At 36.3% G+C, this 20,185-nt stretch overlaps 1 protein-coding gene across 2 annotated transcripts in view; it reads left to right on the plus strand.

The window, feature by feature from the left end:
* The window catches only part of pcxa (pyruvate carboxylase a), a 172,607-nt gene that overhangs the window by 36,695 nt on the left and 115,727 nt on the right, over positions 1–20,185 (plus strand). The gene's annotated exons all lie outside the window — the stretch shown is intronic.

Genomic DNA, 20,185 nt, shown 5'->3' on the forward strand with positions numbered 1-20,185 from the left:
CTCTTGTCTATCTTTTTTTTTTTTCAATCATTATATAATCTCTTTACCTCTCTTTCTGTCTCCTGTTTTGTTTGTCTATTTGCTGTCAACCTGTGTTTTCTGTTTCTCTCTCTCTCTCTCTCTCTCGTTCCACCAGTCAGTGGCTCGCCATCACGATCTTCATTTGCATGATCATGAATTTTACACTGATGCTGTAGTCAGTGGTGCAGGGAGGTTGTTAAAATGTATTGAATGTAATTTTGAATTCTTTTATTAGTCACAAATCATGGATGGCAAATAACGTTGAACATGTCCTCCCCCAAAAAGTGGAAACTAAAAATCAAGTAAACTATTAGTTTATATGAAGGAATGACAATTAAACCACACAAGCCTGCATGCAGAGTCTCTGGAGCTCACCCAGGTGTTTTTTTTTCCTGTGAGTTTGACGGCATTGTGTGCATTTTTTATGACCGTTTTGACAGGCAGTCCTAAGGGAAGCCTAAGATTACAAGACGAGCAGTGAATAAAAGCTTCTTTTTAACCCAAATCCCAGCTCTTCTTAAACTCCCCAGGCAGCCGCTAGACTCTTAATCAAAAGTAAGGGAACTGAATCACAACCACAGACCTACGGTTTCATGTATTTTGAGAAGGTGGATGTGTTAATGAACAAAATGTGTATATCATGGAAATTAGCAAAGAAAGTGTGGTTTATGATTCATTGGGCCAGTCTGTGTTTACCAGCTGGTTTTTCTGTGGTTGTTGACATGTTGTTGTCCTAGAAGCAGTATTTCTGTCTCATTCATCTTTGGACGGAGACCATTTTTGAAGCACCAGAATGTTCATGGGTTTGTTTTGTAAACTTCTGAACGGCAATTGAAGCGCTTTAAAGAACAATGTCTAATGTATTTATGAGAACGCTCTCTCAATGTTTTGCTCTAATGTATTTGACAAAGCTGCAACCCTAGGGCAACTGGGAGTAAACTGCCTTTCTGAATGCCAGTAGTGGTCAGTGGGTTTTTGTTTTTGTTTTTTCTTTAAATGAGGTTTGTGCTTCCCTTTGACAAGTGTCTGCTATTGTTAAATTAAATCTCAGCAGCACTCGACTTTTTAATTTATTTATTTTTAAAGCCAGAACTGGCCATTTCAGATTGCTCAGGTGATTGTGCTTCCAATATCTCCACCCATTTTCTGTGTATTACCATGTTTTGTGCTTCTCAGCTGCATATGTATGAGGAAGAGAAGTGCAATTTGGAAAATTTTCTATTTATATTGTCCATAAATTTCACATTTAGACTCGGATAGCAGTTTACATAATGCACCGGCAGAATGTGCAAAGCTGCACAAAAATCTTCAAACACTGGCCTCAGTAAATCAAGTAATTCCCCACAGTTTAAATCATACTGATGTTGAAGTAGGTGCAGGCAATATGGCAACGATATAACATCACAATATTTCAAGATGTTTTCATAGTATGCATCATATTTTAGTCTGAGGGTTGACAAGTTCAGAAAACACCATCTAAAATGAGCACAATGAATCTTTTTCAGCTCTCCTCATATTACACGGATCATCTGCAGGTTCCATTACTAAGACAGCATAATCAGTCCTGTCTAACTGGCTTTCCTGCAGTGTTCCTTGAGTACAGATTTGCTCAGAAAAGCAATTTGATTTCATGACTGAATTTATTTTAACAACAAATCTTTACGCATTTGTTGCACTGTGATATTGATTTTTAGTTCTGAAAGACTGTAAGCACCATGTTCATGTGCATTTTCTTTCTTGTTTTACATGTCCAAGACCTTTTTTTTTTAAAAACATACCCACATAATAAATATGTATTGCTTGATATAATTAATTATATTTTCCCTCAAGTTTCTAAGGAGAAAACCTTGGGAAAATATAAAATGTTACGTTTATCATTCCCCAACACCTAATTTAATTCTTACACAGCTAAACTTGTCCTGGTAATCTGCTGTTTTGCAGTATTATAGTAATCATTCTCAAGTCTTAAAAAAAATAAATAAATATATATATATATATAAATACAGTGGGTTGCAAGGAAATGTGAAATACCACAGTACCCTTTTTTTTTTTAAACAGCAAATTAATTCATGTATTTATTTTTGTTCTGTTCAGATATGTGGAGGGGTGTGTGGGGCATGAGAAAGTTTTTTGGCAAAATGTACAGAGAATTTGTTGGATTTGCATCAGTTTGAGGTCGCTGGTTTGTTGTCGATTGCATTGCAACAAGCCAAGCAAGCAGACACTTGGCAGCTGGCAAATCATCCACTTCAGCTCTGGCTGGCTAACTGATGCACAGAAAATAATATGAACTGGATGTCACAGTTTATCAGCTCTGACTACAGTAAATAAACCAAGCAAGACAGCTGAAACATAGCCCTGTCAGATAGAGGAAACAGCTTAAAGTTTTTAACATGGTTTGCTATCTCTCAAACATTGTCCTTTCCTGAGTGTTGGCAAGGTGCTAGCTGTCTCTGTGGTGTCATTTTAATGCTTGCAATTTTGTACCTACAGGCATTTTTTGACCTTCAGAAAACAGGAACAGCAAAAATGTAAATTACTGTAGCTTTTTTTCTGCTTGTAGTGGTTGGTCTTTTCCTTCTGTTAGTCTTTCATGTATTGGAACTGAATTTGTCTTATTTTTGTTACACTACCTTTTGTGACATTTGATTTGTCAATTAATTGCTTTGTTGGTTTTCCATTTGTTTAAGGACTTTTTGTTAATATTGAAATACTGAACACATGACCTGAGCACAATCAATAAATAGCTCAAAATGTTTGCAATTTCAGTTGTTTATAAATAATCACTTAACAGAAATCTAAATGGCAGTTTTTGGATAAAGTACAGGCTGCAGAAATATCTAGGAACTATATTTACAGCACTGGTCAAATGTTCTTATTTGTAGCTATTTATAGTTCCAAACAGATGTAGGTGAAAGTAGTTAGTCTTGGACAAGGAGCCTTACTGAGCTGGGAATGTGTACCCAGTTTTGCTCTACTATGCCTTGGGCAATCATTTCAAAGTACGAGTGTGATGGAATCTGCAAACATCTAACAAAATAATTTGTAACGATTGATACCTTCACCCTCTCTCAACATGGTAACGGTCATGTTCTAATATTTGGTAGGCTAAGGGTATTTGTAGAATGTCCTTCTACCTTGCTCTGCTAGCTCAGACTGTTACTCACCTAAATAGCTAAGTGTTTAAATTGTGCTCGATTCTAAACCACATTTATTAATGTTCGCAGGGCAAATGTTGCTGGTTTTTAATCACTAACTATAGTGACTTGTCTGCTTTTTTTTTTTTTTTTTTATATATAAAAAGTTTGAAGTTTTTCAAGTTTCCCATGTAGACAAAATGGAGTACGGCAGCACACTACTGCGACACACCATTTGTCTGAAGGTGGAACAAAGACATACATCTGCTTATGTGCTTTCAAATCCAACTTGACACACAAGGAAAGAAGAATCAAAGATGCTGTCGTATAGACACTGCCGTGAGGATCCTAGCATAGCATTTGTGTTCACTGGTAGTTTAGTAACATAGCTCACTTCCATACACTTTATAGCTCAGCTCTTGTCAGACCCACAGGCTTTTGTTTTATTTATTTATTACCCTCCCCCAAGCATCTGAACTACAGTGTGAAATGGAGAGTCAGAAGTGGAATATCTGTTTCAAATAGGCTAGCTTGTGCTTACAGTTCTGCATTAATGAATATACATTTTACCCTATGAATCATACAAGTAGCAAAAAGGCACATAAATACTGACTTTCAGTGAGAAGAATTGAGCCTGTGGAAATTTGTTTGCCTCGAGTCAATATAAGACTTTTTTATTTCTCACCACTAGAAGACTAAGCTATGATATGCTGTTCCCTTATCATGATAAAATCATATGCATTATACTTGCAGCTTTAATTGTAGTCATTTACCCAAGCTTATCTCTGAAATGGGGGTAGAACAGCTGCACCTTTACATTTCATGTGTTCATGGCAGTAAAACCATAATTTAGATATTAAATATTAAAGGAATGTGTAATGCTTCATATTCATTAAAGGCTGCTTGTGCTTAAACATTTGTGTTGTCATTGATATGAAAATGTACCGTATGTAGTTTGTTAATCATCAGCATGAGATTGGCCTTTATGATAGCACTAACAGAAGGTTGTGATATGTAAATGAGCCCTTTTAAATGAATCAATAAATTTGTTTCCCAATCTCAGATGTTCCAGATGAGTGTTTCTGTGGGCATTTTTAATGAACAGTAGCATTCACATGATCTAAACAATCTTTTTTTTGGTCCAAAGTAATGTGTTCTTTATGCCTACCACATCAAGCATTCACCAATGTGTTTTTAATATGCTGCAAAGGCTGTCTCGATTGGAATGTGCAGCTAGAGTGCTGTGAAAAAGCAAAGATGTCCAGCGCGCAAATTGCCTCAAAATTGATGACCATTTTCGTGACTAACTATTTTCAACCAACATTTCCTGTGATGTTGATACCAGCCTTTCAGATTGAGGAGGAATTTAAAGCCACTCTTCATTTTCTCTTGGCCATCTCTGTTGATTTCATACCACTCCAGAACATTTAATTTGGCTTCCTTTCAGCTATTCAGATGCAGATTTGCTTTTCTGTTTTGGGTCATTGATTTTCTCATAACCCACTTATGTTTTTAATACACCCCTTGAACAGATGAACATAAATACTCACAGCACTAAATTCCTGTAGCAAATAGTAGTTCACATCGCAAGGTTGAAAAACACTCCCATTATCACTTGCATGTCTTAATGTTGATATGATTTTCCTCTTGTAAAATGCAGATCTTGCTTTAGAGCAAATAATATAACCTCTATGGTTCAAATAGTCTCAGTTTTGACTTGTTTCTTTGAATTGTTCGGTGCATTTTTGCAAGAAACTAATGTTACTGTGTTTTTTAAGGAGTCTTATGCCTTGTGGCTCCTTAATATTTACCCTATCTCTTGCTTACTGTCATGGATACGGTCACTAGCAGAGGCTGAAATGGCTGCAGTTTCTTGGATGTTCTGGTGGATCTTTTGATTACTTTCTGGTATGACTTACTTCCAAGCCCTTGTTTGTCTTTAGAAGTCAAGCTTGGTAATCATTTCTTAATTTGATATAATTCACCAGTGTGTTTCCTTACATTAATTGTTGCCTAGTTGGGACTGCTCACGTGGCCAAACCATGCTACACCAATAAGAACCCTTGGGCAAAACTGCATTTACCTTTTAATTGTAACGTGACCAGTATTTCAAGTCACTTTGTGTAACTGCATCTGCCAGACAAGATGTGCTTGCAGAAACTTTGTTTTAGCTAAATCACACTGTTGGCAAGCATGACTGTGAGTGAGGTTTACATTTATCAGGGCTGGTTGCATTTAATCCTTGCCATGTTCAATCAGCTGAAACGCGATTGTTTTGTTTAACTCATGGGGCAGTTACAATTTCACATGGGATGCAAGCTAGATATCATTGGTCTATAACTGAAAACCCTGTTTCTGGAGGTGCTGGGACACAGATTTATTTGCAAATCACTTAAACCCTATATATAATTGAGAAAAATAAAGACAATTATAATGTTGTAACTTAGAGATGTTATAGATTTTTTTGAAAGATAAATGTTTCTGTTGAATTTGTTGATAGCAACACATTCCATAAAAGGAAATGGGACAGAAATGAAAATATGTAATGCTACAAAAAGCTATGTTAATCTGAACATCTCAGACAGGCTTTCAGAAATATAGATGGGAATGGGTTTGCCGCTCTGTAAAAGAATGTGAGCAAATAGTACAACGATTCAAGAATAATTGTTCTCTGCTTAAAATAGTAATGAACTTGGGGATTTCATCATTTTAATTACCTAATATGATTAATTATGTAAAAGGTGCTAAGAAGCTGGACAAATCTCTATATGCAGAGGAAGTGGCTCCTTAGTAAGAGTCTGAGCATGCTAAACTAGTCCTGACCTGTCACCCACTGATAAAACAGTTGGTGCATTGAAATGAAAAACACTGAAATGTAGACCCAGATCTGTTTGTTGAGCAGCTGAGATGTTATTACAAGAAAAAATGTGAAAACATTTTATTTTTCTAAACTACAGCAGTTGGTCTCCTCAGTTCTCAAACATTTACAGACTGTTGTTAAAATAAGAGGTGATGTAACATTGTCATAAACATGTCCCTATCCCCACTTTGTTAGAATGTGTTGCTGGCATCACATTCAAATGAGCTAATATTAAGGAACAAAACATAAAATAAATAAATTTAAAAACCCTAAAATGTCTTACAACCTTAATTGTCTTGTTTAAAGATTGATAGCTCTTTCATAATGACTGTGGAAGCTATAAAATTAGACACTTAAAATCTAAATTAAATATTAATTAGATGTCTTTAATCTATGTAATTTTAACAACCAAATTCCTTAAAAGATTTAAAAGTGGATGAATTTCTAAAGCTTTGAGGGCAATGTGTTATGGATCCCTAATGGAATGTGCATATTGGTTTTGAATGGAGCAATGTGAAATATGACTGTATTAAACACTTCTCCATTCCTGTCACAGATTATAGCAGGCTACCACAATGGGCTTTCCTACCTGGAACACAAACTGTTATTATATAGCATAAATCTATGTCTTCAGAGTGCGTGTTGGAAGGTGATTGATTTCCATTGACTGAGTGAATCAGATGGGGCGGAGTCTGTAGTCTGTTTCTTATCTGTGCTTGTGTTTTTGAATGTATTCCAGCTCCTCATCTACACTTCTGTCCAAAAGTGGCCACTCTGGATGTATTTAATTTCCTCTCAAATTGTCCATTAAGCTATTAATTTTTCGGCCTCAGGGACCAAAAAAATATGTTCATCAGAAAATGACACCAAAGCTTCAGCCACTAAAAATAGCATAACAGTTTTCAATATTTAATGTGTGTATCGCTTGACTTTATTGGTCATGGCAGGACTAATCAGTTGTTTAAAGAAATCTGCAGATTTTCTCAAATTTTAGCCCTAGACAGTGATAGCAGCTTTTGTGTATCACAATCAAAGTATTTCCAAACATGTTCAGTGGCATTGATGTGTGGGGCCTACCAGTTATTCTTAGAAAACCAGCAGCATCTTTGTTTGAATTGTTACTTACTTGTCTTTTGTTTGTCCTTTACCCAGTAATGGCTTCTTGACAACAACACATCCTTTTTGACTCATAATATTGTTGTTTTTTCAAAGTTGAAGGATGGCAGGGACACCTATAGATATTTCAGGATTGAATCATATTCTTGATATCTTCTAACTATTTGAAACTGAAGTGTGTTGGACATCCTTGATTTTCTCACACATACCTCCTAAAAATGAATAAACCGGTCTTAATAGCTGTTCTGTCTGGAAAGGAATAAAGGAACAATTCCTTTATTAAGCTTTACTGTAATAATTATTTACTGTTTTTATTATTTTGATATCTAATCGAGACATTTTTGGCCAGCAAAAGCAGGGCTTTTTCTCTCTTTTTTTTTTTTTTTTCTTTTCCCCCCTTCCCTCTCTCTTCTCCTTTAAGCTGGTCTGCTTCTGTGTTTGTTGTCTCTGTGCTGAATTGTGTGAGGGCTGTCTCTGAGTGACCTTGGTAATGGGGTTCTAATTACTCAGTTGTTCCTAAATTGCAGCCGCTCATTTGTATTGGGCTTTTTTAAATCTTGGAGAGATTAGACAAGGACATTAGGTTCTGAGATGGCTATGAAAGTGAGAGGAGGGGAGGGTGGAGTAAGAAAGATGAATGAGACAGATGGCTGGACACTGCTGTAATCTAACAGGGCACCGGCTGAGGCATTAGTGCCTTGAACCTGTTTCCGCTAGTATATCGATTCATCTTTGAGCATGAGCCTGAGGAGGAAGCAAAAAAGAAAAAGAAACATGGCAAATGGCTGTGGATGATTTAGTAAGTAGTGAGCTAATATTAAGTGAATATTGGGGTCAGGGAGTATGAGGTTAGTAAGTAATGAATAAATATGAACTGAAGGTTAGGGGGTTGATGGGGGAGAATTTGTCAGCCAGGCTTTGGGTTATTTCCACTCGTGCCACGATCGTGAGCGATGATTCAGCGGCTGTGACTCACACTCATGATCCCATCCTTCCCCCTATCAGGGAGTTTTAACCCTTTGCTGCCCCCTGTAACATGGCTGCGGGCCCGCCAAACTCACTGCTGCCTCGTTATCTGGCATTAGGAAATGGAGCTCTGCTCGCCGCCAGCTTCATTTACCATGTCACATGGACTGCTCATGTACCAAGAGAAAGGAGGCCAGGGACACACTGTACAAGTCGAAAAAGGTTCGGAGAGAAAATACAGTGCCACTATTTTAGTGCTCTAGAAATGTTAAGTGTTCTGTAAATATTGAAACATATTGGATTATGTGGTATAATGGCACACAATTCATCATTCTTAAGTCTACATGGCACCTACATAAGCTTTTCATGACAACTTTCGTAGAACATATGCTTAAGGCTAAATTATGTCTGCAAAAGTCCTGCATGACAAGTGACACATCTATATAAACATTTATACAAACCACTTCCAACATGTACCAAGTATTTTAACACTTGAATAAAATTGAGCAGTAAATGTTTAGGCAGCAGAAATGCTTATCCTTCACTATCCAGGTTGAAAATGTCTAAAATATGTAAAGCATGTTGTCATGAACATGTCATGTAGACTAGGGCCATTTGGGAACCTTTAAAGAACATCCTTTAAGGGGCACTGACAAACCTGAGTATATTTTAAAAGTAATGTTTATCCTATAAATGATAATGATTATGTCTGAAAGCCCAATAAATATAAGGTAGTAAATTTAAATGCACTCAAACAATTTATAGCTTGTATGTGAGGATAGCAAACAAAAAAAAAAATAGGGAAAGAAAAGTAAAATTACAAATCTATTTTAGAATTAACAAATGATTATTAACATTGCTTATTGCAGTATTTACTGCAATGGGATAATTTTAGTCTTAGTTTACTTTATTCACCTTTTTTACATGTTTGAAGAAACATTGGGTTATTTTAAAGGAGCTTTGGAGTTTAAAATAACTATTTGACTCATTGCCTTTTTTAAACCAGATGCTGCGAAATATTTCTATACAGCATGTGAAAAGTAATTCAAACATAGGTGCCTACAGATGCAAAAAAACCCAGTTATGAAATATCAAAGCTGAAAGTAGATTTGAATCAAGTGTAAAAAGAAATACTGTTCAACCAAGAGAAATGAAACCACTGAGCAGTTATCCAGTAACTTTGATTTCAGTTTGTTTTCCAATAAACTTTATTTTAAACTACAAAATATTAACTAGTTTTCCAGTAATGTTCAGATTACAATACTTTATGCAATAATCCAATAGCTGTCACAGTTTTCTTACCAGTGGTTTGGGCTTCTTTCTTTTTTCTCTTTGTCTTTCTTCCTTTCTTTTTCTTCCTCTCTCTCATTTGTTTATATATATATATATATATATATATATATATATATATATATATATATATATATATATATATATATATATATATATATATATATATGACCACAAATATTGAGTGTTGACTCTGCTTTGCTGCCTCCAACGTTGTACTTGGCTATCTCCAAGTATATCACCACTTGCTTATAGTATAGGTCTTTTTTTATCTGCAAACAGTTCTGGAGCAATAAATCCCTAAGTACCCACAGGCATTTCACCACTGGTTGGGTGAAGGATCTAGAAACATACAGTTGAAGGACCGTGACAAGTTCCTTAGAACAAACTAAACTGGCTTGTGCTTGTTGCAGCAGCCTTCTCTTAAATTCAGCTGTTCTCCCATTATAGCTAGTTATTATAAATATATTAGACATTTAAGCTGTGTTGATGAACATTATAATGTAAAAATAAAGTCTAGTTTTGATCCTAAAGCAGAAACTTATACTTAATATAATTAATTATAAGAACAGTAGCAGGTGATCATCATGAAACCTGTTTGACAGTACTGAAGTACACCAGAAAGTATCTATCAGTTTTTTTTTTACTGCAATTCTGTATATTTCACAGCCCTGTGAATGAAGAAAAATTTAGGAAAATATTTAACAAGGTTGCCACTTACATTTTTACCTTTTATTCAGTTTGGTTTGTTCTTGGCTCGGAGATCACGGTTTTAGATATTAAATAAGTGTTTTTTTTCTCTCTGTGGTTTTATAACCACAGCAACCCAAACTTAATGTAACCCTTTAACAAAGTGGTTTGTGGCAGTTTAATCACAGAGCCACTTTGAAAGGATTAAAAATGGATCAATTGAAACAAATGAGACAAATGTTATGGAGGGGTTATAAAACGCCAGTATTAGAAAATGTCTCCCGTGCTTTGCTATTTTATTGCTGGTAGGGGATACGGTGATTTGTATGAACTTAAATCAATGTGTCGGACTGTCTGCTAGGACTGCAGCATAATATTCCTTAATCCTTACTGTAACATCAGCTTGTACTGATTTTTTTTTTGTAGAGATCTGCATCGCTCACCCTTGGGGTGTTTGCTGGATTTTGTGAATTCATACATTTAAATGTATAATGTGCATTTAAGGATTGTGTAGAATATGAACAGTCATGTTCTTCATCACATTTTGCCCCATGTACATAATCTTGTAATAGAATAGTTAAAATTGTTGTGAATATCACGTAGTCTTGCTAATTTTGTGTAACCTTGCCAGAGAATACATCCCCTTCTGCTCAAATTGTACGTGGATAGATTTGATAGTTAGCTGTAATTTGGTAATAGATATCTAGCTGTGCTTTTGACTACTTAGTCGTCAGTAACATAATATTTATCACAGAAAGCAAAGATACTGCAGTGCAATATGCTCTGTTTTCTGTTTGTGTGTGAGTTTGAAACAACAAGCAGCTCTTGGCAGATCAATCCAGGGATCAGTAAATAGCAGAGAAGAACTGTTTAAACAAACTGGTCTGAATGAACACCTGCATGAGCTCATGGCCAGAGATAAAATGTTTGTGTGTGCAGGGTTTTGGAGAGTCTAGCCCACCAAAGTGGAATCCATTTTACGCTGCTCACTGCTGAAATTGTCACCATGTCATTCATCTTTAAAGTCTAGTGAAGGTGGCCAGTGGGAACTGACAGTCCATAGTTGAATTTTGATCAGAGTATGTACTCTGTTGGCCTAATATATGCCCCCATTGTTTCAAGGAATAATACCCCATATTCTGACTCAATGTATATACAAAAAACTCAGTTTACACTTTGCTTTAAAGTGCATCCTCTATGTGGATGTTGTCCAGATACTACAATTAGTATCTGGATGCAGAAGCTGCTTTTGGTGATGATCACATTGGGTGATGATCTGATCAGCACAATCAGATCACAGCGAGTAGGTATTAAAACCAAGTTCAGATGGGGCCGAAGTGTGCAGTTTATGGTCTGTATATGTGGCAAAATCCAGTTCTTCTAGAGCAAGTCTGTCTGATTTTGCATTAATTTTCCTCTTGGAAATGAGGCATAAATTTGCATTACAAATTCTCTAGGCGCATTGTTAGGAGACTTTAACAGTGACAGCAGGAACAGTGACGAGAGCCTTGAGCCATGAGCATGTGCTTATAGAATGTTTACCAGAAGAATAGCACAGTTAAACCTTGTGAGACTAGATTTGTATGAGATGTCTCTCAAAATATATTCTGTCACAGCAGCAGTATGTGCCTTCATTCATTTATCAACACCTCTCTGTTCATTACTGAACTTCAGTGGCTGATAAGCAATAATTAAGTGGGCAGGGCTAAGCATAGTTTGTGTGATGAGCTGCAGTAAATCAAATGCTAATTTCAGATGTATTGTAAGTGTGTATTGTCACATCAGTTGCGATAGTTAAGAGGTGGGGGATGTTGAATAAATGATTGAAACATTTAATGAGCACAGATGCTTCCCGACAGGTGTATTGCAAAATACAATAACGCAATTAACAATGCATTGACCTTGATTTTGGATTGAGATGGCTCTGAAAGCGGGTTTGTTATTATGAATGGCAGGAGTTTCATTCACAGTGAAGGAATTTCCTTAATTAAACTTGCATTTAAATAATGATGGATTTTTGTTGTGTTCCATGTTAGGGATGGGCAGTATTCACACATTTCATGCTTCGTATGCCTCATATCTGTGAGCACAAAGTCATGTGAATTGTTTTGCACTGTGTGGTTCAGTATTGTGCACACGTGTTGACGATTAAAAACAATTGACATGGTATCTCAATATATTGATTAGTATCTCAAAATAATGAGATGCTTTCTCAAAATACTGGTAGTATGTCGTCATTATATTGACTTAGTATCTCAAAATATTTGTTTATAAAAAGTTTGTTTGTAGCGGCAACCAAAGAATAGGTTTTTCAGCACAAACGGTGATGACATGTGGGTGTGTCTAGTTGTACAGGATCAAGGAGCAATGGCGACACCCACGTAGAATGTACAGTGCAGTCTTCTACATATTATCGCCAAAAGTTGATCTATGTTTGCTTTTTAGAGGAAAAACAGAAATCTGTAACCACAGCACAAATGCTCACAGGTAGTCTGTACACTCCACCATATTCTCACTTCTGTTTACTGCCACTAAGCAATGCTCTCTGTTGATAACATACTCTGTGATGTATCCTCAGTTTCACAAAAAACTGGTGTAAACATGGGCTTATAAGCCCAAACGGAACCAGTTCAAGAACAGAATTCCTTTGATTAAAAGGGGCTATTAAACGCACATGAATGAACCCTGGCCTTGTACTTAAAGACACAGAACAGAAATATGACTCCCACACAAATGCATATATAGCTACCGATGTATCGTACATGAAACTTTACTGAATTGAGTAGTTAAAAGCTGATGATGTAAATATGCTAAAGCCTTCTGTCAACAGATTATAATCCAGTTGGACATCTCTGGAATATTTAGGCTGGAGACTCCACATTAATGATACAAATTGACAGATTATCTTTTGGAAGAATGGTGTTCCATCTCTCGAGGGTTCCAGAGATTAGAATCGGTGCCAAAATGCATTTAAACTGTCCAATTGGTGGCATAGCACCTTGCTAAGATATATTTTCCCCCTTTTATTATATTTTTATTATTTATTTTTTTTAATATTAATAAATATTATTAAATAAATATTTATTATTTATTTATAGAAAAACCACATATCATTTATAGAAAAACAAGACTATTCAGAGAATGCCATAGCTTTATCTTAATTGGGTGAAGCATCAAACGTCTCATGATTATAGACAGGTACATGATCATTAACTGGAGTGTTTTATCCCTGACCTTGCCTGTTTGAAACAGGTTGTGCAGGTTCACCATGACTCTAAAATCTTGACATTTGCATGGACATATGGTATGCCTTTTTAAAATTCCAGAAAATACATGGTATGCTGGAACCCCCTGCAGTGGTCCTGTTGGTGTCACACTGTCATGGATTTTGTAACGCTTCATTTTCAGGTGGATTTGGAAGTGCACAGGTCGCTGTAGGTTTATCTTCTATTTCAAGGCAGTGCTATAATTCCTACAGTCAAACATGGGGATAATCATTAGGTTTCATTATTTGTAATTTGCTGATTTGAATGCACTGATGATTGCTTCCATTAACCATGGGTGTAGTATTGTATTTTGGCAATTACCATGATAGTATATTTAAAGATATATAAAAAAAAAAAGTGCAAAACATCATCATCATCATCATCATCATTTTCTTCTCCGATCTCCATTTCAGGGTCTCGGTAGTGCAAAACATTTATTTGAATATTAACTTTTATAAAATGTCTGAGCAAATTTAGGAATTGAAGATTTCTGGTGTGTGGGGGTTTTATATTTTATTGGCCTGGATGATTACGTTTTGGCTTAAGTTCTCTCTGATTTTCTTACATAAGTTAGGACACATTTTTATCACAAATGCTTCAAAACTCTTACACACGCACACTGACATTTTGAGAGTGGGTATGTGGGACGTCTGTAGAGAGCAACGCTAGTCACTCACACTGCCACTGCATATGCTGCTGTCTGGCAATTAAAATGGAATTGTAAATTAGTCTGAATAAATTAAGAGTCCCCTCTTCACCCCCAGCTCCCCAAACCTCTGCTCCAGCTCCTACCTCTGAGCTCTGTGCTCTCTGCTGATTTGCTCTCCTACTTTCTATCTTTCTTTCTGCAGTTCTGCCTCACTCCTTCTCACTCCTCTGTCTCAATGTCTCTCACTTTCTCATAGTCTTCACAATGGGGACTTGAAGGTTGCCAAAAGTGTTCTGATGTTTGGAAATGAAAATGTTTGGGGATTTTGGGTTTTTGTGTGTGGCGTGTTCTTTTTTTTTTTTTTTTTCCCCCCCTCTCCTCCCTCTGTCAAATATGCTTTTCCAGCATGCTACGATATGCCCTGACCAAGTGTGCATCGGCATAAATTAACACCTACATGAAACTTCAGTGCAAAATAGAGAGAAGAAAAAGACATGCTCCATTCTTCCTTGGAGACAGTCTTCTGTCCCTTTTGCTAATAGCTGTGTGCATGTCTATAGAAATGTGGTGTATAAGCGCTCTCTTTCTCTCTCTCTCACTCGCGCTTTCGCTCTCGCTCTCTCTCTCTCGCTCGCTCTCGCGCTCTCGCTCTCTCTCTCTCGCTCTCTCTCTCTCGCTCTCTCTCTCTCTCTCCCCTACAGATTAGTCAGATCAGGTGGCATTCATAAAAGCAGCTAAGCCAGATTACTCCCACTGCAGAGTTACAAGTCAATTCCTGTAGCCTCTTTGCATTAGAGCCACACAATTATGCAGCACACTCACTTTTGTAATGTTGTCTTCTACATTTTTGCTAAAATTACACCAAGCATTACTGTCTATGGATGTGAATTGTATATTCAGGTTTATTTGTTAGAAAGGGCATAATTACTCTGGTACTACAAATGCAGAGACATTGTTTGCTGTATAGCAATACTAATGATTTTATGAGTCTAATTATCAGCCATCAGATAAACACTTACAGGTTAATTGAATAAGGTTATATTGTTAAATGGCACATATGAAGGGATGAGATATATTAGCAGCAACAGTCGGTTCTTGAAGTTTTTGTTGGAGACAGAAAAAATGGGCTAGAGGAAGCATCTGCACCACTTGGACAAATTATGACTAGAAGGCTGGGTCACAGCATGTCTAATGCTGCTTTTTTGACTGCATGGTACCTACTTTACTCAGCTCTACTTGCTTGGTACCTGGTTGGATTTCCACTAGAAAGTTTCCCCTATAGTGAAATGTAGCTGGAGACGTTGCAAAACACCATCTCTAACAGGAACCTCTGCCTTTGGAAACCAAAACAACAGTGGTAATATTAGGAATAGTCGTGGTGGTGGTGGCAGCTCAGACATATTTTTTTCCCCAATCTTCCTTTTGCACTGCACACCACAGGGCAATTTTACAAGCTGTCATTGAGTCGGATAAAAACAAATGTGATCGCTACTGTAGCATTGTGATGTTACACACACGTAGTGTGTGTTGAATGTCTGCATTTCATTGTGTAGACAATTCTCTCAATGTTCACACATTATGTTTTGTTCCTACTCTGCTTACTTGGAACCAGGAGCAAGCAGGGACTAAAAATACCTGGTTCCAGGTACCATATTTGCCTAATGGAAAAGCAAAAGAACAGAGTAGAGAAGAGGTGATTAATGTAGGAACTGTGCACTGGCAAAGCACTGTTAAATGGATGATATCCTATAATTGACATGGAAAATATTCTAAATGATGAATTAAGTCGATTTATGGTTGAAATGTATCTTTAAACATAATAAAAGATTAACTTTATTATTTTTCGTTCAAATACAAATTGGAGTAATATTTGAACAAGTCAAAATAGATGATACTCTCTCAATAGAATTGCCATTTATTTCTATCAGATTCCTGGTGGTCCATATGGTCGCGTTCCTAAACTTCAGTAGCCATATTGATGAATTAAAAAAACTATCAATACATGTTGGATTATTTCTTAAGATGATGCTTTTTCAACTCAGTGAAGCACTTCTTATATTATACCTGTCATTATTTGAACCTGATGTAAAATATTGCATTATCATTTGGAGTAATACATTTCCCAGTCATCTGAGGAAATTGATGAGCTTGCAGAAGAAGATATGTGTCATATCTTGGACTAGATTTGATGCCACTTCTGATCTTCTGATGGGGGAAAAAACAAACTTAAATGTACTAGTCTCAGTATAATTTGTAAATTTGATATTGACCTACACATGTCTCCAACTCAACTACACATGTTTTTACAATGGGACTAAGGAGATATCTGCTGTTGAAATGTGCTCAAATATGAATTTACGCTGCAATTATTTCTTGTCTTTATGTAATCTGACTCTACGATTTATTAGTGACTGGATCATTTGGGCCTATTAGGATAGAGATTAGGGTAATTTTAGATTAGGGGAAATTATTAACAATACTATAATAAATCTGTGTGTTGGTTGGGGGGTGCGTTTGAGTGTATGTGTGAGTGTGACTGAGGATAAATGTCTATTTTGTAAAACTTGCCTGAATGATATGGAGAGTGATGGGAAAAGGCAGGTATTTTGGGTTTGTCCTGCTGTAAAATGTGGTGACTTATATTATTTCTGTGTCTTTTTATTTAAAAAAAATCAAACTCTATAGCTTTCCATGGAGCCCCTTTTCACATAATATAAATGCAAATTTAATGTTTTAATATATGGTTATCAAACCGATATGTGAATAAAAATGAATGAATATATCCTCTGTATGTAGTGGTGAGAACCTCTCAAGAAGTCCAAGGAAGGGCAACCATTGAAATGGTGACAGGGTTATGGGTGATCAAGGCTCACTGATGCGTGTGGGGATTTGAGGCTAGCCTGTCAAGTCCAATCCCACAGAAGAACTACTGTAGCTAAAAAAGTGATTGAAAGGTGTCAGACACACAGTGCATTATTGATGGCTGCATATGGGTTTATAAAGCTGCAGAACAGTCAGTGTCCATGCTGACCTCTTTCCACCATGGAAAGTACTTTGATTCCATGAAAAAAAAATGCATCAGAACTGGACAAAGGAGCAGTGGAAGAAGGTGGCATGGTCTGATGAATCAATATTTCTTTTATGTCATGTGAATGGCAGGGCATGTGTAGCAAAGTACACCCCTTCATTGTAACGATATTCTCTTATGGCAGGGTGTTCTCTTGATCAGTGTATTGTTCCCTGCCATTCTGCAAAACAGGTAAGCTTTGAGGATAATAACAAAGATGTGTTGACTTGGCCACCATGATCTGGCTTCATCAGGGGTGCTGTCGAGTATATTCGGATGTTGCTGACATAAAAATATAAACGATAGTTATAAAACTTTATCATGAAAATGCAACTACAACATCAAAGGCAGTGTTTGTGGGTGTCCAGTTCAGCTTGTCCATGGTTTGGGGGCTGGTTTGCTTTAACTTTGTCGATCAGGTGATGTACTTAAGATGCTGTTTTTTGTGAAGCACATTGTTTCATGCTTCCCTCACCACATGCTAATAACAAGCATGGGAGAATGTTTCTAACATTCCATGCATGCTGCAGTCACTCAGCACTCAGCTCCGACTCAAGGTGAATTGACTGGGCTGTGGCCATGCCCCCTGAGTCAGAAACTTGCAAGAATTATGAGTAAAAAATGTCAACAAATAAAGTAAGAATATTTTGAGAGTAAAGTCTGCAATTTTAAGGGAAAAATCATCTAGGGATGCGCGATATGACCCTAAAATAATATCACCATACTTCAAGGTTTTTTTGACGATAGCGACATTATTGGTGATATGAAAAATCACTGAAAATAATTGTATTAATTTCAAGAACAAATTATTGCAACAAAATATATGTTATATTAATGTGAATTATATTAAATTAATAATAGATTTAATTTCTTACTTTTTTTAAATGACATTTTATTTTAGTCCAAATCTAACAATTTCAAATTTTTAGAAGAAACAACAAATAAATGTGTAAACATTTGCTTATTTTGTAAACAAAGTAACTTACCAAGATTCTGACATTGTATAAAAAATATTTAGAATATTTATAATTAATATCCACACAACTGAAGTCACTCCACTCTTGTAGGAAATGTTTGAACGCAGAGCAAATTTCCACCGTACCTGTCTCTGTGCCTAAATTACTCACATAATGAACGTACGCCATATTATGTGTAACTGCAATGATGCATTATGTAAACAAGTCAGAATATCACAATATTGTGTTTTTTTTTTATTTATTTATTATATAAAAATATTTTGTGATATTTTTGCACATGATGCGATATAGCACAGCCCTAATGCTGACCTTTATCTCTTAGCAACTAAATATTCCAGTATGTTTTCCAGTGTTGTCCAACTGGATGCAGAGTACTTTTAAAATTTTTAATAATATTATATATTTTTGAAGATTTTGCCTCTTTTATGCTGTTATTAAAAACAAGGTTTAGAAACAATGTTCTACAAGTGACACAAACAAGACAAGTATGTGAAGGATGATGTACCCATAGCCACTAAAAACATTCCGATACCATCACCCATTTCTCCTCATGAATCACATTTGTGCTATTGCTTCTCAGGCAAAATGTGTGGTTGTTTTTCATCTGAGAGACAAAGAGAAGATTTGCTACGTTAAGTACTTTGTATCTATCACAATTAATGGATAGTTATTTCCTGTGCCAGGTTTATTGCTAATTGACATTCCATTAATGACATTATCTTCATTGTCAGTTGTTGCTCTATCAGCAATGAAGTGAGAAATAATTAATCGACTCTAGAAATTTAAGGCACTAGTTTCTTAAATTCTGTTAGCGCATATATATACATTTATACCACCATCACAGAGCAGGTATGGTCTGGTTAGTGGATAATTCTCAGCGCTGCAGTGACAGTGATGTTATGGTGCTGTTAGTTGATCAGATACAGCAGTGCAGCTGGAGTTTTAAACCCCTTAGTGTCATTGATAGTATATTTCACCAACTAAAAAATATCCAACCAGCAGCATCCAGTGACAATTGAAGGACTAGAGGATGACAACAGATTAGCTACTGTCTCTGTGTTTACACATGGTAGACCAACAAATTAGATGTGTCTAATGGTGGACGGTGAGTGGACATAGGGTTTACAAACACCAGCAGTACTGCTGTCTGATCCACTCATACGGGTACAACCCTTCATGTTGTAGTGCTGAGAGTATGGTGGTACTCTTGGGGTCCTGATGATTGAAGACCAGGTTGAAAGTCATTTTAGAAGTACAGTTCTTCTGTATGGTCAGAGGCGCTGAGAATGGACAGTGTTAAAACAAAACAAGGTGGTCATTAGGTTATGGCTGATCTATTTATACACCTACACACACACAATTGTGTGTCAAATGATTAAATTACTGTTCAATGTTCATAAGGCTATATGATACTTAAATATCTAAACATGTATCTGATATGAATCTAAATGAAAATTTATAAGCTTCTTCACACTAGTATGGTTATCACAACTGATACTGATTGACCTAAGAGTTTATAATCAAAGCACATAAACACAAAATAAAAATAAAAGAAATAGTGATATAAACTCCAGTGTGTGGGATAGTTAAGTGTTGTTTAACATTGCTTAAACATCCAGCTACATCTGAATTAAGCTGTAGTCCAGTTTGGATTACTTTTGAATATGAGCTGGATTCTTATTGGAGAAAATGCTCATCTGTTGCTAGGGAATGGTTGCCAGGGAATGGAGCAGTGCCAAAGGTAACAATATACAGGAGTGATACTGACTGTGCTGTGTCATGTTCCCTGTGATGAGCACACCTCAGAGCTGTATTAACAATGGCGTTTAACAACACCAGTGTTAAGACACCTTGGTATACAGCATCGTTTCACTTGGATGAGAATGTGGTTAAGATTGCCTGTCAGCTGGATTCACGGAGTTCATGTATAAGAATAGTGTTTTGACATTGTAATTATGGTTCCTGTTATAACATTGCTGCCTTCCCTGCTTGTGTAAGCACACCATGCTACACCAATGAGACTGTGGACAAGACTCGTGATTGTAAATCATTTTTCATAAGGGCCTGCCAAATGCCTTAAACGGGTGTGTGGGTTTTTTTTTTTTTTTAACCTTTGAAAAAGTTACCTTTGTAACTTTGAATATAC

The sequence above is a fragment of the Hoplias malabaricus genome, chromosome 15 (genome assembly GCF_029633855.1).
Source record: "Hoplias malabaricus isolate fHopMal1 chromosome 15, fHopMal1.hap1, whole genome shotgun sequence".
Classification (NCBI taxonomy): Eukaryota; Metazoa; Chordata; class Actinopteri; order Characiformes; family Erythrinidae; genus Hoplias; species Hoplias malabaricus.